The sequence below is a fragment of the Sapajus apella genome, unplaced genomic scaffold (genome assembly GCF_009761245.1).
Source record: "Sapajus apella isolate SASKATOON/1434 unplaced genomic scaffold, GSC_monkey_1.0 scaffold19, whole genome shotgun sequence".
NCBI lineage: Eukaryota > Metazoa > Chordata > Mammalia > Primates > Cebidae > Sapajus > Sapajus apella.
The window spans coordinates 13,345,517-13,371,355 of record NW_022436959.1 but is presented as its reverse complement, the minus strand read 5'-3'; the positions used below and the strand labels follow the sequence as shown (position 1 = coordinate 13,371,355).

Here is a 25,839-nt window from a genome sequence, read left to right as displayed (position 1 = left end):
AAGTGACGATTTTATAGTCATTCTCCTTAAAAATAAAAAGCAGTAGACTTTTAGTAGAAAATTTTTTAAAGTTTTATCAAAAACTGTTGATATGCTTCCTTTTACGTATTGTGTACTTTCTACAAATTGGCTTGATATATATTTTAGGTATCATGCCATTGTCTTAGTTTTCTTGAAGTCACAATTAACAGTGAAGATTATTTTGTCCTATATTAATCTGAAAGCAATTCATGCATATATGGAAAATAAATGTTAAATGAGCCTTGGGTATTTTCCTGCTTTCAGTGTAAACCAAAAGCTATTTCTCATTCATGGTTTAATAATTAAGAAGTTGGATGGAGCTAGAGGCCATTATCCTAAGTGAATTTACTCTGGATCAGAAAGCCAAATACTGCATGTTCTCATAAGTGGGAAGTAAACACTGAGTATGCATGGACACAAAGAAGGGACATGGGGGGTCTACTTGAGAGTGGAGGTTGGGAGAAAGGCAGGGATTGAAAAACTACCTGTTAGATATTAGGCTAACTACCTGGGTGACAAAATTATCTGTATGCCAAACACCCATGACACACAATTTTCCCATGTAACAAACCTGCACATATACCCCTTGAACCTAAAATAAAAATTGGAACACAAATAAAAAGCTTGTTCCATTTTGTACTGCTATTTTACATGGAGAAATAGAGAGTGCCTCTTTTTCCAAAGCCTTGAGTGTGACAAAACCTTATCTTTGTTGAACACATAAGTAAAAATCTCCTTGTTAAAAAAAGCAAGAGTTAATAGGGATTAAATATTAACAAGAGAAGGAAGACTATTCTTACCAGCCCAGAGGTCAGCAAACATTTCCTATAAATGACCAGATGGTCTATGTTGCAAGTACTGAGTTCTGCTATAGCATAAAAGCAGTCATAGACAGTATGTAAACTGTGTGGCTCTCTTCCTGTAATACTTTGTTTATCGATATTGAAATTTAAATTTCATGTAGTTTGCATGTGCATTAAATAGTATTCCTTCAATTTTCTATGAAACATTTAAAAATGTGAAAATCACCCTTGGCTTATAGCTGTACAAAAAACAAGTAGTGGGATCAGTTTGGTGCAGAGGCCATATAGTTTGCTGATCTCTGTTCCACCCAGTGTAATAAGGTCACCAAAAGAAATAAAAGTCATAGAGTTTGAAAATGAAGAAATAAGGCTGTCCTTATTTGCAGATGACATGCTTAATTGTGTAGAAAATCTTTGAGAATATATATAAAAGCTACTAGAACTGAGTTTAGAAATATAGCAGTTTTAATTTCCATATAATTGTGCTTTTATTTAAGCAACAAATAATAGGAAATTAAAATTTAAAAATAATTTACAGAAGTATTAAAATATGGAATTTGTAGGGGTAAGTTTAGCAAAAGATGTACAAGGGTTGTACACTATTAAAACTACAAAGCATTGTTCAGAGAAATTCAAGATGTAAATAAATGGAGAGATACACCATGCTCTTGGACTAGAAGACATTGTATGGATATCATTTGTTCTCGGATTGGTTTATAGATTCAATGTAATTTCAACACAACTGCTAGTAGATTTTTTTTTTTCCAGAAATTGACAATTAGATTTTATAATTAATATAAAAATGCAGAGGATCTGAGATAGCCAGCTAACAAGTCTGAAAAAGAACAAAATTGAAGGACCCAAACTAGCTGATTTTATGACAATATATTCTAGGAAATTAAGACAGTATGGGCCTAAAGTGGTGGCTCACGCCAGTAATCCCAGCACTTCGGGAGTCTGAGGCAGGAAGATTGCTTGAGGCCAGGCAAGACTAGCCTAGACAACGCAGTGAGAACCCCCTGTTAGCTACAAAAAATAACAATTAGTTGGGTGTAGTGGGTGTCTGTAGTTCTAGTGTCTTGGTGGGCTGAGGTGGAAGGATTGCTTGAGTCCGGGAGTTTAAGGCTGCAGTAAGCTATGACTGCTCTACTGCATTCCAGCCTAGGCTACAGAGCAGGACCCTGTTTGTAAAAACAAAAGTGATACTGCTGTGAAGTTAAACATACAGATGAGTGGAGCAGAATACAGACAGTATAAATAGACTGCGCAAAGAAAGGTTTTGAGCATCCTCAGAAGAGACCCAGAGCTGTGGTGCCTGGAGTTAACTGCCTGATTCTCTAAGAGGTCCGAGCACACTGCAAAGTGAGTCCAGATCTGATTTATCAGAATGAGCCTCCAGGCCCCACACAGACTCCTGGAGCTGGCAGCACAGAACCTGCGGAGGGACCTGTACTTGGACATCTTCACCCTTGATGAGCTTCCCAGGGAGGTCTTTCTGATTTTCATAGAGGACTAGAAGAAGCTGTGAGATTCTAAAGGCCATGATGCAGACCTGGCCCTTCTCCTGCCTCCCTCTGGGGTCCCTGATGAAGACACCTCATCTGGAGACCTTGCAAGTTATGCTGATGGGACTTGATACACTGCTGACCATGAAGGCTGTGAAATTTTGCCCCAGGAGGTGGAAACTTCAAGTGCTGGGCTTGGGGAATTTTGATGAGAATTTCTGGACCTTATGGTCTGGAGCCATGGCCCTGTCCTGCTCCCCAGAGGCCATGAGTAAGAGGCAGACAGTGGAGGACTGTCCAATGATGGGAGAGCACCGACCTTGAAGTTATTCATAGACCTCTGCCTTAAGAAAAGCACCCTGGATAAGTGCCTGAGCTACCTCTGTGGCTGGATCTACTACAGAAGAGGTTTAGTACACCTATGTTGTACTAAGGTGCAGAATTACTAAATGCCTACTTCAGTTTTCAGAAATTTATTGCAAATGGTATACCCAGACAGTATCCAGGAGTTGGAAGTCCAGAGAAAGTACTCGCTGAATAGAACAGAAAAGTTTGCCACTTACCTGAGCCAGATGAGCAATCTTCGCAAACTCTTTTTAGCTTTCAGTTGTGATCATGAGTTATCCGTGTGCAGCCAACAGCAGTTCATTCCCGACTTGGAAACTCCATTTCTCTGCCTGGACTACCCTGAGATGCTCTTTGTAACAAAGGTCAATAATATCAAAGAACATCTGGACCATTTGCCCAGGTGCCTCAAGAACCCCTTGGAGGCCTTAACGTTACATAAGGCTTACCTAGCTGATCGGGACATGGAGTATCTGTCTCTGTATCCAAGCCTCAGTCAGCTAAAGCAGCTGAATCTGAGTCATATCCTAATGTAGACCTGCAATCTTGAGCCCCTTAGAGTCTTGCTAGAGAAAACTGCCGCTCTCTCAAGAGCCTCATCTTACAGGACTGTCAGATTCAGGACTCCCAACTCAGGGTCATCCTGCCTGCCCTGAGCCACTGCTCCCAGCTTACCACCTTCTACTTTTGTGGAAATGAAAATCTCTAATGAATGCTCTGAAAGACCTGCTGCGTCACACAGGCAGGCTGAGCAAGTTAGGCCCAGAGACATATCCTGTCCCTCTGGAGAGTCTTGACAACAGGGGTCATGTCATTTGGGAGATCCTCGCCCCAATTTGGGCTGAGCTGATGCGTACACTCAGGGAAGTAAGGCAGCCCAAGAGGATCTTTTGTCCTGACCCTTGCCCTTCCTGTGGCTAATGGCCATCTGAGGAACTGGAGTTCCATCTTTGCTCCTAAGGAAGTCCTGGTTAGTGGGATGGATATGCTTCCTTATGGACACTTGGGCACTAAAATTGAGGTCATAGGTGCTTTTTTTAAATTGAGTCGGGGTCTCGCTCTGTCACTCAGGCTGAAGTGCAGTGGCACAGACTCAGCTCACTGCAACCTCTGCCTCCTAGGTTAAAGTGATTCTCCTGCCTTAGCCTCCCGAATAGCTGGTGTTACGGGCGTATGTCACCAGACCCGGTTAATTTTTTGTATTTTTAGTACAGACAGGGTTTCATGATGTTGGCAAGGCTAGCCTCGAACTCCTGACCTCAAGTGATCTGCATGCCTCGGCATTCCACAGAGCTGGGTTTATAGGTGTGAGCAGCAGAGCCCGGTCAGGCGTGTCTTAAAAGAAGCACAAGAGCTGTGTGTTTCAGGCAAGTTCTCACTGTGAGTGGAAACAACAAAGGTGACTCCGCAAGGGGCAATACTGGGTGAAAATGCTGACTTGGCGTCCATGAGGCCTTCAGGGACCTGTGTCCTAGAGTCAGAAATAGAACCTGAAGTTATAGGGTAGCAGAAGTTACCCTGCAAGGATGGTTATTAAAAAATGTATTTTAGCCATTTATACATCAGAAATTTCTAGTTACTTATGAGAGGCACTAAGTTGTCTGGTTAAAGTTCAGCTTCAGAAAATCAAGGTATCAAAAGTGAAATTTGATCATTTTAATTAATTCCCACCCCTTCTTCACTTCTCTTCAGTTATCTGTTTCTTCTTAATTCTCTGGTTCCTATTCACTGAGTTCATCCACAAAAGATGCACACTTGGGGCCTGGAACATTCTGTGTGTGCAGTAATCATGAGCCACTGAAGTCTACCCTCGTAGGAACCCTCATTGCTCCCCAGATACTGAACGCTGCTCACTCCTAATGGGCAGATCTAGAGGAATCTGTTCCTGATTATTGGCCATGCCAGGAAAGGGCTTCACTACACAAGGGGCTGCCCTCTGACCTTGAAGGGAATGGTCATAGTGTGTATTATAGTAGCCTTGTGACATCACCAACCCTTGCCTCTCCTCATTGTGGCTAGTGGGTTTTACTGAATTAAAGTAGTTGTGTCCAATTTCCCTTTTAGAAAAATGCATATACCGTACTAAAGTATTTCTAGCCCACATTAATAGAAAAATACATCTTTTGGAAAGCTAATTCATATTAATGAGATATTTTCCTATAACATCTCCCTTCTCTCCTTATCAAGAAATGTGAGAATGATGGTTTCTATCTTTTCTTTATTCATGTCCCTGCAAAGGACTTGAACTCATCCTTTTTAATGGGTGCATAGTATTGCATGGTATAAATGTGCTACATTTTCTTTATCCAGTCTATCATTGATGGACATTTGGGTTGGTTCGAAGTCTTTGCTCTTGTGAACAGTGCTGCAGTAAACATATGTTTGCATGTGTCTTTATAAAAAAAATAAAAAATAGCCCACACACATACGACAGCTGGCTTTTGACAAAGATGTCAAGGCAGTTCCCTGAGTAAAAGGAGAATCCTCAACAAAAATGATACAGGACAACTCATACCATATGTAGAGAATAAGTTTTGATTCATTCCTTGCACCATGCACTGGGCGTAGTGGTGTGTGCCTGTAATCCCACCTACTAGGGAGGCAGAGAGAATAATCACTTGAACCCAGGAGGCAGAGGTTGCAGTGAGCCAAGATTGCACCACTGCACTGCAGCCTGGGCAGCAAAGTGAGACTCTGTCTCAAAAAAAAAAAAACCTCAAAATGTGTATCAGACCTAAATGTAAAACCTGAGTCTCTAAAACTTCTAGAAGAAAATATAGGATAAAATCTTATTTGACTTTCCGTCTGGCAAAGATTTCTTAAGTAGGACACAGAGTACATCAACTCCCAAAGAAAAAAAATCATTTGGATGTCATCAAAATTCAAAACTTTGCTCTTTAAAAGACATTGTCACAAAAATGAAAGGCAAGCTACAGACTGGGAGAAAATATTTGCAAAACATGTATATCTGACAAAACCATTGTATCCAGATTATTAAGTGCTCCTATAATCAATACTGAGAAGACTGCCCAGTTAAGAAATGGGCAAAATGTTTAAAGAAGGCACTTTACCAAAGAAGAAGGTGTCCACATGGCATGTAAGCATATGAAAGATGTTCTGAACATCATTAGTCATTAGGGAACTACAGATTAAAACCAAAATGAGATACCGCTACACTACATAGTATAATATCTAAAATTAAAAAGATCATACCAAGTGTTGCTTAGATGTGTTGTATCTGGAACTCATATATATTGCCCAAGGGAATGTGAAGGGAACAACCACTTTGAGAAACATTTGGCAGTTTGTTAAAAGGTTGAACATATACCTACCCTATGACCCAGGAATTCCACTCCTGGATATTTAGCCAAAAGAAATGAAAGCATATGGCTACACAGAGACTTATATGTAAATATTGAAATAATTTATGTGTAATAGATGAAAACTAGAAACAACTCAAAGTTCATCAACAGATGAATGGATAAACAGTCTGCTATATATGTGTCTTTCTATTGGAGTACTACTCAGGAATAAAACAATTGAACTATAAATATAACTCAGTAAGATGGGTGAATCTTAAAATAATTCTGCCAAGAGAAAGAAGTCAGATGATATGGTTTGGCTGTGTCTCCACCTAAATCTCAAGTTGACTTGTAATTCCCAAGTGTCAAGGGTGGGGTCAGGTGGAGATAATTGAATCATGGAGGCAGTTTTCCTCATGCTGTTTTCATGGTAGTGAATAAGCCTCACAAGATCTGATGGTTTTATAAGGGGTGTTTCCCCTTTTGCTTGACAATTCTCTTTGATGCTGCTATGTGAGGAAGGATGTGTTTACTTTCTCTCTTGCCAGGATTGTAAGTTTCCTTAGGACTCCCCAGCCATGCTGAACTGTGAGTTAATTAAACCTCTTTCCTTTATAAATTATCCAGCCTTGAGGATGTCTTTATTAGCAGTGTGAGAATGGACCAATACAATAAATTTGTATTGAAATTGGGATGCTGCTGTAAAGATTTCTGAAAATGTGGAAATGACTTTGCAACTGGGTAGTAGGCCAAGGTTGGTACAATTTGGAGGGCCCAGAAGAGGACAGGGAGATGTGGGAAAGTTTGGAACTTCCTAGAGACTTGTTGAATGGCTTTGAGCAAAATGCTGGTAGTGATATGACCAATGAAGTCCAGGTTGAGGTGGTCTCAGCTGGAGATGAGGAACTTGTTAGAACTGGAATAAATGTGACTCTTGCAGTTTTAGCAAAGAGACTGGAGGCATTTTGCCCCTTCCCTAGAGATTTGTGAAACTTGGAACTTGAGAGAGATGATTTAGGGCATCTGACAGAAGAGATTTCTAAGCAGCAAACTGATCAAGAGGTGACTTGAGTGCAGTTGAAAGCATTGTTTTATGTATTTACAAAGGTATGGTTTGGAATTGGAACTTGGGTTTAAAAGGGAAGCAGAGCATAAAAGTTTGGAAAATTTACAGCCTGATGATGCAATAGGAAAGAAAAACCCGTTTCTGGGGAGAAATTCAAGCCAGCTGCAGAAATCTGCAAAAGTAACAAGTAGCTGAATGTTAATCACTGAGACAATGGAGAAAATGTCTCTAGGGCATGTCAGAAACCTTTGAAGTAGCTCCTTCCATCACAGGCCCAGAGGCTTAGGAGGAAGAAATGGTTTCATGGGGTAGGCCCAGGGGCCCCCTTGCTGTGTGCAGCCTTGGGACATGGTGTCCTGTGTCCCAGCTCCTCTAGTTGTGGCTAAAAGGGGCCAAGGCACAGCTCAGGTCATGGCTTCAGAGGGCACATGCCCCAAACCTTGGCAGCTTCCATGTGGTGTTGAGACTATAGGTACACAGAAGTCAAGGATGGAGGTTTGGGAGCTTCCACCTAGATTTCAGAGGATGTGTGGAAATGCCACGTGTCAAGGACAGAAAAGTCCAGGTGGAGATAATTGAATTATGGAGTGGTTCTCCCATACTGTTGTCATGACTTTAGCCCTATGCCTACATGTTTATTTAAAGTTGTCTGGTTTCATAGAATCAGCACCCTCATGGAAATAAACTGGCATCCTTTTCATCAGTGTTTCAGCAGTCTATTTATTATTTTTATCAGAAGGGTGAAAGTATCAATGTCAAATATTTTTTTGTTTCTGGGAAGATTCATAAGATATCATATAAGTGTGGTAATAGCAGTTTTTATTCCACTTGTTTCCTTTAAAACTATAGTACATAGCTCCATGAGTAAATATATTGTGCTGATTTTCTACTCTTCATTGTTCATTATTGATTAAGGTCTTTTAAACAGTTTATTTTTAAATTAACTGGTACAGTGGACTTTTTTGGTATACAGTCTACGTATTTTAACACACCTATAGATTAGTGTAATAACCGTTGCCACAGTCAAGGTGCAGAACAGTTCCATAATCCAGGAAATTCGTGTATGCTGTCCCTTGGTAGTCGCAGCCTCCCCTAGCCCTTAACTGCTGGCAACCATTGATCTTTTATCACTATATTTTGTGCTTTTAAGAATCTCATATAAGTGGTATCATACAGTATATAACTTTATGAGACTAGCTTCTTTCATTCAGCATGTGAATCATCCTTCGTGATTCATCCAAGTTGTCTAATGTAGTTTTTCTCTTTTGTTTCTGAGTAGTGTTCTGTTGTATGTATATACCAAGTTTATTTGTTCGCCTGTTGCAGAACATTTGCATTGTCTCCAGTTTTTGGTTATTGTAGATAAAGCTACTGTGAACATGTGTATATAAGTTTTTATGTCAACATAAGTTTTTATTTCTCTAGGGTAAATACCCAGGAGTGAAATTGCTGAGTCAGACTGTAATAGTATGTATTACTCTATAAGGAGCTGCCAAACTGTGGCTGTACTATTTTTCATTCCCACCTGCAATATATGAATATATTCACTTGTTCAGCATCATTGTCAGCACCTGGTATTGTGATTATCTTCTATTTTAGCCATTCTCATAGGTGTGTGGTAGTGTTTCATTGTGGTTTTAATTTATCTAATGGATAATGATGTTGAGCGTCTTTTAGTTTGTTTATTATTGGCTTCCTGTATTTTCTTTGGTGAAGTGTCTGTTCAAGTCTTTTGCCTTTTTTTTAATTGGATTTTTGTTTTCTTGCTATTGAGTTTTGGGCATTCACAAATATATTCTAGATACGAGTTCTTTATCAGATGTTATTTGCAATGATTTTTTGTAGCCTGTAGCTTTTCTTTTTATTTTCTTAACAGTATCTTTTGCAGAGAAAAGGGTTTTAATTTTGAAGTTTATTGCTTTCCTTTTGTGTATCATGCTTTTAATATTGTGTATAAGAGCTCTTTGCGTAACCCAAAGCCATGAATATTTTTTCTTACATTTTCTTCTAAAAGCTTTATAGTTGTATGGTTTATTTCCAGTTTTACAACACCATTTGTTTAAAAATCTATTATTCTTTATTGAATTGTCTTTGTATTGTTGTCAAAAATAAATGGGCCATTTTGTATGAGTCTGTTTCTGGACTCTTTCTTTTGTTGATCTGTGTGCCTGTTTACCAGTATCATACTGTCTTGATTATTGTATCTTTATACTGTGTCTTAAAATTGGGTAGTATCATTTTTTCTTTCAGATTTTAGCTACTCAGATATCTTTTCTTTTTGTATATATTTTATTTTATATTTTATATCTTATTTTATTGAGACGGAGTCTCACTCTGTCGCCAGGCTGGAGTGCAGTGGTATAGTCTTGGCTCACTGCAACCTCTGCCTCTGGGTTCAAGTGATTCTCGTGCCTCAGCCTCCCAAGGAGCTGGGATTACAGGCACCCACGACCACACTTGGCTAGTTTTAAATTTTTAGTAGAGACGGGGTTTCACCATGTTGGCCAGGTTGGTCTTGAACTCCTGACCTCAAGTGATCCACTTGCCTTGGCCTCCCAAAGTGCTGGGATTACTAGGAGTGAGCCACCAGGCCTGGCTGCTTTTTCGTATATATTTTACAAACAGCTTGTCTCTGTGCACACAGAAGCCCTGCTGTGATTTTGATGGGAATTGCGTTAAATCTGTAGATCAATCTGGGGAGAACTGACATTTTAGAGAATTCACATCTTTACTACATTGAATCTTAATTTGTGAACTCTGTTTAAATTTTCTCTGATTTCTTTCATCAGCGTTTTATTATTTTGAGCTTACAATTGCTATACTTGTGTTGTTAGACTTATACCTAAGAATTTCATTTTTGGAAGCTATTGTGTTTAAAAAAATTTTTTTTAGTTGGTCAAATTCTTTTTTTAAAATAGTATTTTTACTGATATTAAAGTGAGTTTAGTACAAAAGGCTGTGTATATGTTAACCTTCCTCCTCAAAGAATTGGGGAATTTATTATGAAAGGACATAGTGTAAAATATATACACTATGGACAAAAAGTCAAAGATCTAAGGGCTGTTCTTAAAAAGGTAATATTAATGTATAATATTAATGATTACTTTTTAAATTAATGGTTGCCTTTTAAAATTAGTGGTTAAGCTGGAACCATTATGAAAAGATCTTACTTACAAGGCCATGAAGAGATTACTGTCACTTTGTCTTTAAAAAAAATTTTAGAAATATCAATTAAAAAAAAGTAATTGTTTGATAGCAAAGCTCTAGAACTGATGAGATATTTTGGGCATATCAAAGATATTGTGGCTTTAGATTATATTTCTTATGAGACCCAAATTAAATGAAGTGTTCTGAAGACTGCCTACAAAAAATTCAAAACAATGGACAATTAAAGTGTTGCTGGTTATCATTCTGCATTCAGTAATAAACTATATCTTTTTTTAAATGTTTATTTTAGGTTTGGGGGTACATTTGCAGGTTTGTTATTTAGGTAAACTTGTGCCACGGGGGTTTGCTGTACAGGTTATTTTGTTACCCAGATACTAAGCTTAGTACCCCATAGTTATTTTTTTCTACCCCCTCCCTCATTCTACCCGTTGCCCCAGTGGGCACTTAAGTAACCCCAGTGTCTGTTGTTCTCTTCCTTGTGTTCATGAGTTCTCAACATTTAGTGAGAACATTCAGTATTTTGTTTTATGTATCTTTTAACTGACATATATGGAATATAGTTTTATCATGACATCATTTGTATTAAATATTTTTAGGTTATTTTGAAAATCTTAAAGGCTTTCACTAGAAGCCAGTTTTTAAAAAGTAGAACAATTCTGTCTGATGTAACATTGAAAAAGAATTGTGTTTTTGTTATTGAGGAGTACTGCTGTGAAGAAGTTGAATATAAAAATGGCCTCTTTTCTTTGCGCGCGCGCGTGCGCGCGCGTGTGTGTGTGTGTGTGTGTGTGTGTGTGTGTGTATATACACACACGTTTTTGTATTTTAAGAGATGGGGGTCTCACTGTACTGCTCAGGCTGGTCTCAAACTCCTGAGCTCAAGCGATTTTCCCACCTCGGCCTCCCAAAGTGCTGGGATTTACCACATCAGGCCCCCTTTCCTTTATTCAGATGACACATTTTCAGTGTTGCTTTCTCTAAAAGGCATTTTTTTTCCTGCTTTATTTTTCTCTTATCATATTATACACTTATCCTTATTATTGTCTGCTTCTGCCACTTGAGTGTAAGCATTTTGGGAGTAGCTTGTCTATCTTGTTTGCCATTGTATCTTCAGATGCCTTGAACTATGCCTGGTGCAAAGTGGACACTCAAATATTAGTTGAATGAATGCTCAAATTTTAGCCACAGCTACGTGCTGAAGTATTAGACTTTAAAAAATAGTTCCATGTTTTTTTCCTGAGTTCATTTACTTCTTTTTTATTGCCCCATATACATTTTATTCTTTAAAACCTTGCTTGAAGATTTTGTTACACCTCTCAATATATTCCTAGGAGATGTTAGTGGTCATATTGATCACCCAGTGAACTTGACTTTGTATTTTCTGGACTTCCTTAATAACGTGAGACCCAAACCTTTATGTAATTTCATTCACTTCCCTGAACCAGGATTTTGTGAATCTCTACAATTTTTGTTTTTCAAAAGTAATAGAATGTAATCCATTTATATTTTTCTCTGAACAGGACTTCGTGTCCTCTCATTTACTGTGTCTGCCATTCTTAAATCGACAGTGTGTTTATTTACTGTCTCTCTCTACTTCTAGTTCATCAGTAGCATTCTAGCTTTTGTCTTTGTTTACTCAGCCTTGGACCCTGTCATATAATTCCCAGACCATGCCTTATATTCCCATTTACTCCTGGTCTTCTGTTTAGCCTTTTTGGAAAAAACTTAATTCTAGATATGCCATGGCCTGCCATTTATGAGTAAAAAATTCTTCCCAATTTTAAAAATTATACTTTAAGTTCTGGGGTACATGGGTGGAATGTGCAGGTTTGTTACATAGGTGTACACGTGCCATGGTGGTTTGCTGCATCTATCACCACGTCATCTACATTAGGTATTTCTCCTAAAGCTACCCCTCCCCTGTTCCCTCACCCCTTGCTATTCCTCCCCTAGCTCCCCACCCCACAACAGGCCCCGGTATGTGATGTTTCCCTCCCTGGGTTCATGTGTTCTCATTGTTCAACACCCACTTATGAATGCGAACATGCCATGTTATGTTTTCTTTTCTTGTGTCAGTTTACTGAGAATGATGGTTTCCAGTTTCATCCATGTCCCTGTAGAGGACATGAACTCATTCTTTTTTATGGCTGCATAGTATTCTATGGTGTATATGCCACATTTTCTTTATCCAGTCTACCATTGATAGGCATTTGTGTTGGTTACAAGCCTTTGCAATTGTGAACAGTACTGCAGTAAACATACATATGCATGTGTCTTTATAATAGAATGATTTATAATTGGTATATATGATTTATAATTGGGTATATATACCCAATAATGGGCTTGCTGGGGTAAATGATATTTCTAGTTCTAGACCCTTGAGGAATTGCTACACTGTCTTCCACAATGGTTGAACTAATTTACATTCCCATCAACAGGGGCAGAGCATTCCTATTTCTCCACATCTTCTCCAGCATGTGTTGTCTCCAGATTTTTTAATGATCGCTGTTTAAACTGGTGAGAGATGGTATCTCAATGTGGTTTTGATTTGCATTTCTCTAATGACCAGTGATGATAGGCTTTTTTTCATATATTTGTTGGCCGCATAAATATCTTTTTTTGAGAAGTGTCTGTTCATGTCCTTTGCTTACTTTTTGATGGGGTTGTTTTTTTCTTGTAAATTTGTTTAAGTTCTTTGTAGATTCTGCATATTAGTCCTTTGTCAGATGGGTAGATTGCAAAAATTTTTTCCCATTCTGTTGGTTGCCAGTTCACTGTAACAATGGTTTCTTCTGCTGTGCAGAAGCTTTTTAGCTTAATTAGTTCCTGTTTGTCAATTTTGGCTTTTGTTGCCAATGCTTTTGGTGTTTTGGTCATGAGGTCCTTGCCTGTGCCTATGTCCTGAATGGTTTTGCCTAGATTTTCTTCTAGAGTTTTTATGGTGTTATGTCTTATGTTTAAGCCTTTAATCCATCTGGAGTTAATATTAGTGTAAGGTGTCAGGAAGGAGTCAAGTTTTTGCTTTCTACACATTGCTAGCCATTTTTCCCAACACCATTTATGAAACATGGAGTCCATTCCCCATTGCTTGTTTTTGCTGGGTTTGTCAAAGATCAGATGGTTGTAGATGTGTGGTGTTTCTTCTGGGGTCTCTGTTCTGTTCCATTGATCTATGTCTCTGTTTTGGTACCAGTACTATGCTGTTTTTATTACTGTAGCCTTGTAGTATAGTTTGAAGTCTGGCATTGTGATGCCTCTGGCTTTGTTCTCTTTGCTTAGAATTGACTTGGCTATGCAGGGTCTTTTGTGATTCCATATGAAGTTTAAAGTGGTTATTTTCTAGTTTTGTGAAGAGGGTCATTGGTAGCTTGATGGGGATAGTGTTGAATCTATAGATTACTGGCCGGACATGGTGGCTCACACCTGTAATCCAAGCACTTTGGGGGCCAAGGTGGGCGGATCACCTGAGGTTGGCAGTTCAAGATCAGCCTGACCAACATGGTGAAGCCCCGTCTTTAAAAAAAAAAATTTATATATATATATATATATATATATATATATATATATTACATTACTTTGGGCAGTATGGCCATTTTCATGATATTGGTTCTTCCTAACCATGAGCATGGAATGTTTCTCCATCTGTTTGTGTCCTCTCTTATTTCGTTGAGCAGTGGTTTGTACTCCTTGAAGAGGTCCTTTACATCTTTTGTTAATTGTATTCCTAGGTATTTTATTCTCTTTGTATCAATTGTGAATGGGATTTCGCTCTTGATTTGGCTCTCTGTTATTGGTATATAGGAATGCTTATGATTTCTGCACATTGATTTTGTATCCTGAGACTTTGCTGAAGTTGCTTATCAGTTTGAGAAGATTTTGGGCTGAGACGTTGGGGTCTTCTAGATATATGATCATGTCATCTGCAAGTAGAGACAGTTTGACTTCCTACTTTCCTAATTGAATACCCTTTATTTCTTTTTCTTGCCCGATTGCTCTGGCTAGAACTTCTAATACTATGTTGAATAGGAGTGGTGAGAGAGGGCATTCTTGTCTAGTGCCTGATTTCAAAGGGAATTCTTCCAGCTTTTACCCATTCAGCATGATATTGGTTGTAGGTTTGTCATATATAGCTTTTATCGTTTTATGATACATTCTGTCCATACCTAGTTTATTGAGAGTTTTTAGCATGGAGTGCTGTTGAATTTTATTGAAGGCCTTCTCTGCATCAGTTGAGATAATCGTGTGGTTTTTATCTTTGGTTCCGTTTCTGTCATGGATCACGTTTATGGATTTGCGTATGTTGAACCAGCCTTGCATCCCTGGGGTTAAGCATACTTGGTCGGGATGGTTAAGCTTCTTGATGTGCTGTTGCAGTGTGTTTGCCAGTATTTTATTGAAGATTTTTGTGTCAATGTTCATCATGGATATTGGCCTGAAGTTTTCTTTTTTAGTTGAGTCTCTGCCTGGTTTTGATATCAGGATGATGTTGGTCTCATAAAATGAGTTAGAGAGGATTCCCTCCTTTTGTATTGTTTGATACCGTTTCAGAAGGAATGGAACCAGCTCCTCTTTGTATGTCTAGTAGAATTCGGCTGTGAACCCATCTGGATCTGGACTTTTTTTGGTTGGTAGGCTATTGATTGCTGCCTCTACTTCAGCCCTTGTTGTTGGTCTATTCAGGTTTTCAACTTCCTCCTGGTTTAGTCTTGGTAGAGTACAAGTGTCTAGGAATTTATCCATTTCTTTCTGGTTTACTGGTTTATGTGAGTAGAGTTGTTTGTGGTAATCTCTGATGGTAGTTTGTATTTCTGTGGGATCAGTGGTGATATCCCCTTTATCATTTTTTATTGCATCTATTTGATTCTTCTCCCTTTTCTTTTTTATTAATCTGGCTAGTGGTCTATTTTGTTGATCTTTTCAAAAATCCAGCTCCTGGATTTATTGATTTTTTTGAAGGTTTTTTTTGTGTCTCTTTCTCCTTCAGTTCTGCTCTGATTTTAGTTATTTCTTGTCTTCTGCTAGCTTTTGAATTTTTTTAATGTTGCTCCTCTAGCTCTTCCAATTTCGACGATAAGATATCAAGTTTAGATCTTTCCTCTCTTCTCTGGTGGGCATTTATTGCTATAAATTTCCCTCTCGACACTGCTTTAAAGGTGTCCCCAGAGATTCTGGTAAGTTGTGTCTTCATTCTGGTTGGTTTTGAATAACATCTTTATTTCTGCCTTAATTTCATTGTTTATCCAGTTGACACTCAGAAGCAAATTGTTCACTTTCCAAGTGGTTGTGTAGGTTTGAGTGTGTCTCTTAACCCTGAGTTCTAGTCTGATTGTGCTGTGGTCTGATAGACTGTTTGTTATGATTTCTGTTCTTTCCCATTTGCTGAGGAGTGATTTGCTTCCAATGATGTGGTCAGTTTTAGAGTAAGTGCAGTGTGGTGCTGAGAAAAATGTATATTCTGTGGATTTGGGGTGGAGTGTTCTGTATATGTCTATTAGGTCCACTTGGTCCAGCTCTGCTTTCAAGTCCTGGATATCCTTGTTAATTTTCTGTCTCATTGATCTGTCTAATATTGACAGTGGAGTGTTGAAGTCTCCCACTATTATTGTGTGGAAGTCTAAATCTTGTTTTAGGTCACTAAGAACTTGCTTTATGTATCTGGGTGTTCCTGTGTTGGGGGCGTATATATTTAGGATAGTTAGCTCTTCCTGTTGGATTGATCCTTTTACCATTATGTAGTGTCCTTGTCTCTTTTGATCTTTGTTGGTTTGAAATCCATTTTATCAGAGATTAGGATTGCAACCCCTGCTTTTTTTTGTTCTCCATTTGCTTGGTAAATCTTCTTCTATCCCTTTATTTTGAGTCTGTGTGTGTCTTTGTATGTAAAATGGGTTTCCTGAATACAGTGCACTGATGGGTTCTGACTTTTTATCCAGTTTGCCAGTGTGTCTTTTGCTTGGGGCGTTTAGGCCGTTAACATTCAATGTTAATATTGTTATGTGTGAATTTGATCCTGCCATTTTGTTACTGGCTGGTTTTCTTTCCCATTAGTTGACTCATTTTCTTCTTTGCATTTTTGGTCTTTGCCAAATGGTTTGCTTTGCAGTGACTGGTACTTGTTCCTTTCTGTGCTTAGTGTTTCTTTCAGGAGCTCTTGTAGGGCAGGTCTAGTGGTGACAACATCTGTCAGTAATTGCTTGTCCATAAAGGATTTTATTTCTCCTTCACTTACGAAGCTTAGTTTGGCTGGATATGAGATTCTGGGTTGAAAGCTCTTTTCTTTAGGGATGTTGAATATTGGCCCTCACTCTCTTCTGGCTTGTAGGGTTTCTCCTGAGAGATCTGCTGTGAGTCTGATTGGCTTCCCTCTGTGGGTGACCTGACCTTTCTCTCCAGCTACCCTTAGCATTTTTTCCTTCATGTCAACCCTGATGAATCTGATGATTATGTGTCTTGGGGTTGCTCTTCTTGAGGAATATCTTTGTGGAGTTCTCTGTATTTCTTAAATTCGAAATTTGGACTGCCTTGCTAGGCTTGGGAAGTTCTCCTGGATAATATCCTGGAGCGTGGTTTCCAACTTGGATTCATTCTCCCCATCCTATTCAGGTACACTGATCAAGCATAGGTTAGGTCTTTTCACGTAATCCCATATTTCTTGGAGACTTTGTTCATTTCTTTTCACTCTTTTTTCTCTTGTATTGCCTCCTCTTTTTATTTCATTGAGTTGATCTTCAATCTCTGATATTCTTTCTTCTGCTTGATTGTTTTGGCTATTAAGACTTGTGTTTGCTTCATGTAGTTCTGGTGCTGTGTTTTTCAACTCCATCAAGTCATTATGTTTTTCTCTAAGCTGGTTATTCTAGTTAGCATTTTGTCTAACCTTTTTTTCAAGGTTTTTGGTTTCTTTGCATTGAGTTAGAATGTGTTCCTTTAGCTCAGAAAAGTTTGTTATTATCCACCTTCTGAAACCTGTTTCTGTCAATTTGTCGCACTCCTTGGTCAAGTTGTGATCCTCTGTTTTTGAGGAGTTGTGATCCCTTGAAGGAGAAGAGATGTTCTGGTCTTTGATAGTTTCATCCTTTTTGCACTGTTTTTTCCCCATCTTTGTGGATTTACCTGACTGTGGTGTCAGGGAGCTGCTTGATGAGGTCGCTTGTCTGCCTGTGGAAGCACTACTGGGTTTCTAGTGACTCCTTCAGGTTACTAGGGAAGCTTCCTTTGTCTTTTTTGATTATACTGAGAGATTAGGCCTGCCTCTTCCGCAGACCTGTAGGTACTGCTGGGTTGTCAAGAACGCCATCCCGTTGCTATGTAGGCTTCCTATGTTTTTGTTAAAACATGTAGCCCAGTCCCACCCCTCTAGTGGTGGGTTGTGCCCTTCCTCCACTGGGCTGGGTCATTCAGGGTTCATCTCAGACTGTGGCACTGGCTGCGCAACCCCATTAGAGTCAGAGCTTCAGCCCTCTGGGGTTTGTGGGGGAGGGTAGGGACCCACCCAGTGACACCCAGCTGTCTCCCCCTTTCAGCTTCCTCTGTCTCTGGTCATGGGGTAGGGGCCCACCCAGCTGCTCCCACTTACTGCTCCTTCTCTCTCCAGGCGGGGGAAAGGGGCGATAGCTCAGTCCAGAGGCTCTTATTCAACTCCACATTTGTAATTCCCGGGGCTTGACTGGCAAAGATCCCCTGTTCTGTGTATTGCTAAGGCTTTCGGGGAAGCACTGTATCTGGATTGGAGCACCAGATGGGGACCCTCTGACTCGCTGGGTCAGATGCGCTTTCTGGGTGAAGCAGCACCCCTCCCTGCCTTGGTCTGCCCTGAGTGGGCTTTGCTTATCATTGGACTAGACCCATTGAAATGCACCTGGTACCTCGGTTGGAGCTAGGAGATCTCTGGATTTCTGCATCTTTCTCACTGGGTGTTGTGTGCTGGAGTTGTGTCTAATCAACCATCTTGGATCTATATATGAAAATTCTTTTCTTTAAGGATGTGGAATATTGGCCTCCACTCTCTTCTGGCTTGTAGGGTTTCTGCTGAGAGATTCACTGTGAGTCTAATGCGCTTTCCTTTGTGGGTAACCCAGTGTTTCTTTCTGGCCACCCTTAACATTTTTTCCCTCATTTCAACCCTGGTGAATCTGACAGTTGTGTCTTGGGGCTATTGTTCTTGAGGAATATCTTTGTGGTGGTTTCTGGATTTCCTGAATTTGAATGTTGACCTGCCTTGCTAGGTTGGGGAAGTTCTTCTGAATAGTATCCTGAAGAGTGTTCTCCAGCTTGGTTTCATTCTGCCTGTTGCTTTCAGGTACACCAATCTAATGTAGATTTGGTCTTTTCACATAATCCCATATTTCTTGGAGGCTTTGTTCATTTCTCACTTTAAAAACATTTTATTTCCATGTGTGAATAACTTTTATAAAGACATTGAATTTTATTTTATTTTATTTATTTATTTATTTTTTACAGATTGTGACCAAGCATATTTGTTTTTATTTTTTATTGTTTAATTTTTTTGGTGATGGGGTTTTACTCTGTCACCTGGGCTGGAGTGCAGTGGCACTATATGGCTCATTGTACCTTCTATTCCTTGGGCTCAAGTGATCTCCCTGCCTCAGCCCCCTCAGTATAGCTGGGAATACAGGTATGCATGCTGACTCATTTTTGTATTTATTTATTTATTTTTGTTTGTAGAGATAGGGTTTCACCATATTGCCCAGCTTGATTTTAAACTTCTGGGCTTGTGCAATTCGTCTGCCTTTGTCTCCCAAAATGTTGGGACTTAATAGGCATGAGCCGTCATGCCCAGCCCATATTTGTTAATTTAAGGACATTATTATGCCTGTCTGTCTGTTTATTTGTGATGGGAGTCTTGCTCTGTCACCAAGTCTGGAGTGCAGTGGTACGATCTTGGCTCGTTGCAACTTCTGCCTCCTGGGTTCGAGTGATTCTTTTGCCTCGGCCTCCTGAGTAGCTGGGACTACAGGCATGCGCCCTAACGCTTGGCTAATTTTTATATTTTTAGTAGAACAAGGTTTTACTGTGTTAGTCAGGCTGGTCTTGAACTCTTGACCTTGTGATCTGCCTGCCTCGGCCTCCCAAAGTGCTGGGATTACAGGTGTGAGCCACCTTGCCTAGCTATTATGTCTATTTATAACATGGTGGTAACATCCTCCCTAGGTAGGAGCACCTCGAACATGTTTGGAACAAAGTGCTTTAGAAACTTTCATCTTATTACATCCTCCTAACAAGCATGTGAGGGAGCCCATTATTATCCGAAGTGTAGATGTGAGGGTTTTGTGTGTCAGAAAGGAAGTACGTGTGTGATGTCCCATTTCAGAATTTTAGAGTCTTGAGGCTCCGTGTAAGACCACCTTCTGCCTTCACATCACATATTATTAAGCATTGAAGACAGTCGTCATGGAAGCTAGTGATGAACAGTTGATGAAGGAACTTAGGACTTTGAAATGTTACCTGTTAGCATATGTCATGGCATTGACCAGTATGAAGTCTTTTGTATCATATTACTCCCCTTTTAGGCATCTTTAGGCTTATCTCCTATGGGATGTTTGGTAAAAAGCCCTCTGCTTGGAAAGTCTTTCATGGATGTATTTAATACTTTTGTTTCGAATACAGGTATAATTTTCTTACTTGATGCCTGGTTTTGATGCTTAATCAAAAATAAGAGAGAATGGGAAAGTAATATTCCATAGGCTGTCCTTTCTTGAGGACCAGCTCATGTGACTTGTGATGAGTTCCCCCTCTGTCTTTGAACCTTAGCAGTGCCTTTCAGGAATATGCCAACTAAGAGAAATGGAAGAAGAAGGAATATGAGTAGCAGCTTCCTAAAATCTAGAGATTTTATGATTCTAACATCACAATCAAGCAGACTGGAGAATAGAGCTCATTATTGTAGAGTTGGATGTCGGAGGATTAAGAGATACAGGCTGGATGGGCTCACTAATCTCTCTAGTGCCCTTCCCTGTGCAGGAATTTCGTGTATTAATACTTCTGAAACTGCTTTGAGAACCAATCAAGAACCTTCGACTGGTTGTTCCTTTCTTAGTGGATTCAAATGCAGATAACTTGGAGGAGGTCACCTCTCAAGGTTTTTTTTTGTTTTTTTTTTTTCCTTTAAAGATAGTCTATTTATCCATATTTTTATTCTTATTATTTTTAAAATTTCTGATGTTTCAGCATTTCCCCTTTTATCTTTTTTTTTTTTTTTTTTTTTTTTTTTGAGACGGAGTTTCGCTCTTGTTACCCAGGCTGGAGTGCAATGGCGTGATCTCGGCTCACTGCAACCTCCGCCTCCTGGGTTCAAGCAATTCTCCTGCCTCAGCCTCCTGAGTAGCTGGGATTACAGGCATGCGCCACCATGCCCAGCTAATTTTTTTTTGTAGTTTTAGTAGAGACGGGGTTTCACCATGTTGACCAGGATGGTCTCGATCTCTTGACCTTGTGATCCACCCGCCTCGGCCTCCCAAAGGGCTGGGATTACAGGCTTGAGCCACCGCGCCCGGCTTTCATTTTTATCCTTATAACTTCTTTTGGCCATTCTTTTAAGGTAAGTTTACTGGTGACAAATTTTTAGTTTCCTTTATCTGAGAGCATCTTGATTTCACTTTCATTTCTGAAGGATATTTTCACTGGGAATAGAATTCTGGATTGGTAGTTCTTTTAGCATTTGGAAAGTATGTGCTGCTTTCTGTAGGCCTCCATGGTGTTTCTGATGAGAAATTCATGGTCATTTGAGTAATTTCCTTCATAGATAATGTTTAAACTTCTGTAACTGCTTACAAGAATTTTCTTTTCTTTAGTTTTAAGTTTGATTATGGTATGTAGTGGCATGTGTTTCTTTAAGTTTATGGTATTTGGGGTTTTCTCAGCCTCATTAGCCTGTGGGTTTATGTTTTTCACCAAATGTGGGAAATTCAGCAATTACTTATTCAAGTGAATTTTTAGCCCCACACCCTTTCTTCTCTTTTTCTAGGACTCTGATGATACAGATTTTCTCCTTTGATATTGTCTCACAGGTTCTTGGGGCTCTGTTCATCAGATTTTTTTTTTTTTTTTGTAGTGGTAGTGGTTCAAATTGGATAATTTCTGTTGTTTTTCATCTTCAAATTCATCAGTGCTTTCCTGTCATCTTTATTTTGCCATTCGGTGTACTTAATGTGTTTTAAAATTTTTGGTTACTGTTTTTTTGTTACAAAATTTCCAGTTGATTCTTCTTTATATCTTCTGTTTTCTGTTTCTTTGGTTTCTATTTTAAAAATTTAAGTGTGTTTGTAGTTGCTCTATGCAGCATTTTTATGATGGCTGTTTTAAGATCTTTCTCAGATAATCACAACTTCTGGTTTATTTTGGTGTTCGTTGGTTATCTTTTTCTCAGTCAAGTTGAGATTATTCTGGTTCTTGGTATAAAGTGATTTTTTTTTTTTTTTTAAATAAAGTGATTTTTTATTGTACCCTGAACATTTGGGTTATTATGTTGTGAGACTTTGAATCCTTTTTTTTTTTTTTTTTTTAAGGAAACCACCCTGTTTAGGTATATTATGCAGTTCCAGATGGGGTTAGATACTTAGCTCCCCACTGGACCCTGCTGACATCAACCCAGCAAAAGTGGAATGCCCAGTTATACTGCCTTATCTCTCTTTGCTGCTGACGGATGGGAATGTAAATTAATTTCTTCATTGAGTCCTGTTGTCGCTGGGAGACCAGGAGGAACAAAGCGTTACCTATTACTGTTCCACTACCACCTTATTTCACCTTTTAGTGCCTTGTTGCTATTTGGTGAGAGTGGAAGTTTTACTTCCCAGTGGGTCCTGCCAACACCATGGGGAGTGGGCAGTGGAAAACAGAATGCTGCTAGTACTACCTCGCACTTCGTTTCACTTTTTTTTTTGCTGCTGGGTGAGAGTTGAATTAAGCCGTTCTGTGTCCTACTGACAGTACCCCACTGACTGTAGAGTGCCGGCTAGTGCTGTTTCTCACTGCTGTTTTCTGCCTCTGTTAATGGGTGGAAGTCAAAGTTCAGCTCCCTCTTTGGCTTCATGGATACCATGCTAGTGGAGGAAGCAAAGAGATGACCTCTCATGACTTGCTGCTGCTGGGTGGGGCTGAAAGTCCAGCTCCTCACTCAGCACTACTAATACTATGGGTGAGGTAGGAGGCAGATTTTCCTGTTTTGTGACTCGAGTAGGGGATATTAACTATTACAGTTTTCTATTCTGCTAGTCCACCCTATTCCCACTCTTGTGGCTAGAGGAAGCAGGCTTTTCTTGGAACCTTTTTTTGGTATGTGTTTGTTGGCATTTCTGGGTGGCAGACTTCTCTAGGACCCCAGCAGAGATTTAGGGGGATAAAAAGAAAGCCCACAGAATTCACCATTGTATTGTTTCTCAAGTTGCAATGTCCTAGCTACTTCACCTTCTTCTTCCCACCTTTTAAAGTAGTCCATTTTTAGTTGTATTATATCTAGAGTTGTTTGTTTTTTTTAAGAGGAAGGATTGATGTGAAATGTGATTGCTCCATCTTGGCTGGAACCCCTTGCATGCACTTATATACTTTGGGAACTGAATGCTGTTGCGCTGCATTATTTTAATTGGGCCCTTGGTGCTTTCTTTCCGTCCTTTGACTTGCTCACAACCAGCTTATTCTCACATTCTCCTCAACAATTATTTTAAACCTTTTCCTCAAGTCTCCACTTAAACCCTATCCTCATTCTTCTCAGATGATCTTACTTCTTATTTTACTGAAAAACCTGAGATCATGACATTTGCTTTTCATCAAATTTGAGCACTTCTATTTACAAATTACAGTCATCCCTCAGTATACACAGGGAATTGGTTTCAGGACCCCTACATGTGCCAAAGTCTGCACAAAGTCCCATGGTCAGTTTTGTGGAACCTGCTTATATGAAAAGTGGACCCTCCATATATGCAGGTTTTATGTCTCATTAATAGTGTATTTTTCCATCCACGTTTGGTTGAAAAAAAATCTGCATGTAAGTGGGCTAACACAGTTCAAATCTACATTGTTCAAGGGACAGCTGTAGTTATCTTTTTACCCAGTCTTCTATTTGCCTCCTATTTCAGAGAATTAAAGTGCTCCTTCTCCAGTGCAAGTTATTCAGTACTATAACATACAATATGGGTTTGGAACCTTAGAGCAGTAGGTTACACTATATAGCCTAGGTGTGTCATAGGATATACTATCTAGGTTTGTAAAAGTACATTTCTTATGATGTTCACACAAGGTGAAATTGCCTCTTGATACATTTATGAGAATGTGTTCCCGTTGTTAAAAAACATATGAATACTGTTTTTTCAGTTACTGAGAGTTGAAGTCCCTGGCTGTAATTGCAGAGTTGCCTATTTCTCCTTTCAACTCTATTTTGTGTTTTAAGGTCATCTTGTATAATATATACATATTTAGGATTGTTATGTCCTCTTAGTAGATTGATACTTTTATTATTATATAATATCCCTCTTATTCTGTACTAATTTTCTTTGCTCTAATGTCTACTTTGTCTACAAAGAATACAGCTATTCTTGTGTTTCAACATAAATGTCTGTGCAGTGTGTCTTCTGCCATCCTTTTACTTCAAAGATACCTACATGGTTGAATTTGGAGTAAGTTTCTTGTAAATAACATATGGTTACATTGTGTTTTTTATTTTTTCATGCTAATCTCTGCCTTTTAATTGGGGTTTTTAGACAATTTACATTTAGGGTAATTATTGATATTTTAGGGCATAAGTCTACCATTTTATTATTGGTTTTGTTTCCTCTGTTTCTTGTTTCTTTTTCTTTTTTCCCTTCCTGTCGGTTACTTGAAAAAAATTTAAGAGTCCAGCTTGATACATATATAGGGTGGTCTTTTTTTTTTTTTTAGTTTAAATGCATTTTATTTTCAGACAGTCTACATGACATCTTTTTTTTTTTTTTTTTTTTTTAAAAAAGAACACCTCTACTCCAGATAAACATGGTCAAAAATAATGAAAAACTCAACATGATGTTATTCCCCTTTGTCTAAAGGCCTGGTGTTGTATAAATGATACACAGCTGCCATTTATGATGACAGGTAATAGATCCAAAGCAGTTGCCAGATTTGTTAATTTTTTTTCCATTTCTAAATCATCCTTAAAGAAAATCACATATAGGGTCACACCATTTTTACAGTAGGTTAGTAGAGCAACCATGCCATCTGGATTCATGTTTTCACCAGTAAAGCACTAGTAGTTTTTGAAATTAGCTAGTATGTGCTTGATTTGTTCTGCACCTTCCGCCGTAAAAGGTTTTACTCCCCTTGGTCTTCATTCTTCAAGTTTGCCTTTGATTGATTTAATGTAATGTTTCATATATATCTTGTAGGCTTCTTTTGTGAAGTTAGCTTGCTGCAAGTGATAGTTCATGACAACATCAATACCAGTGATTACTGTGCTTTCAGTACCTTCATTCTTGGGTACAGTAGAGGCATTTCTGCCAGTGACCAAGTCATCAATATTACTCTCTGTCCTGCTGACCATCTTCCTCTCCCCTTTGAGGCACAGCCTGTTTGCAGTGTCTCAGATCTTGTAATTGTCAGAGATAATCATGATGGTGATTGGAGGAAAACGCTAGCAGTGCTAGCTTATAGCAGAATCCTGGAGCTTGGAGCAAGTGTGGTGCAGTGGGAGAGGCACTTCAGGGAGCAGGAAGCACCCAGAAAAGTATATTTTTTTGAGTGCATTGCCTTTTATAGCTTTCCTAGTGGTTGGTTTGGGTATTACAATATACATATGTGGCTTATTATATTCTACTGATGTCAGCATTTCACCACTTTGAGTGAAGTATAGAAACTTAACTTCCGTTGAGGTTTCTTTATTCTCCCCACTTTTAAATATCATTGTCTTGAATATCAGATGGTGGTGTAATTTTGGTTTGAATCATCATATATGATTAGAAAACTCATGATGAGATGGTTAGTCTGTGGTATTAGTCATATTTCTGTTTTTCCCATTGTTATTCCTTCTTGATGCTACAAGACTCCTTTTAAAAAATCATGTTCTTTTTGTTTGAAGTACTTCCTTTAGCTACTCTTTAAGATTGTGTTGGCTGGGTGCAGTGGCTCAAAGAATTTGTGGTGGTGAGAATTCTTTTAAAAGTTGAAAGATGTACTGCTTCCTTCTGGTCTCCATAATTTCATATCATAAACTTGTATCATACAAAGTAGTATTTCTTTATAGGTAATGTTTTATTTATCTCTGGTTGCTTTCAAGATTTTTTGTCTTTTTTTTTCCCCAAGCTTCTTTTTTCTTTTTTAATTTTTTTCGATTTGGGGTTTGCACATCTTCTTTAATCTTTTTCAAAATCTGGGAACTTTTCAGCCATTTTTAAAACTTATTTTTTATTTTTTAATTTCTGTAGATTTAGGGAGAACAAGTGCAGTTTTGTTACATGGGCATATTGTTTAATGGTGAAACCTGGGCTTTTAGTGTAACTATCACCTGAACGGTGTACATTGTACCCATTAAGTAGTTTCTTATACGCCACCCCTTCCCTGCTCTCCCACCTTTTCATATCTCCAGTGACTTTTTGATATTCTGTGTCCATGTGTACATTTTGTTTAGCTCCTACTTGTAAGTGAGAAAA

The 25,839-nt window shown here is 38.8% G+C and overlaps 1 protein-coding gene and 2 pseudogenes across 1 annotated transcript in view; 2 read left to right on the top strand and 1 right to left on the bottom strand.

Annotated features, from left to right (window-relative positions):
• Positions 1-25,839, top strand: part of STK31 (serine/threonine kinase 31) — a 143,586-nt gene that overhangs the window by 97,426 nt on the left and 20,321 nt on the right. The gene's annotated exons all lie outside the window — the stretch shown is intronic.
• Positions 2,212-3,634, top strand: LOC116557475 (annotated as a pseudogene).
• Positions 24,213-24,767, bottom strand: LOC116557275 (annotated as a pseudogene).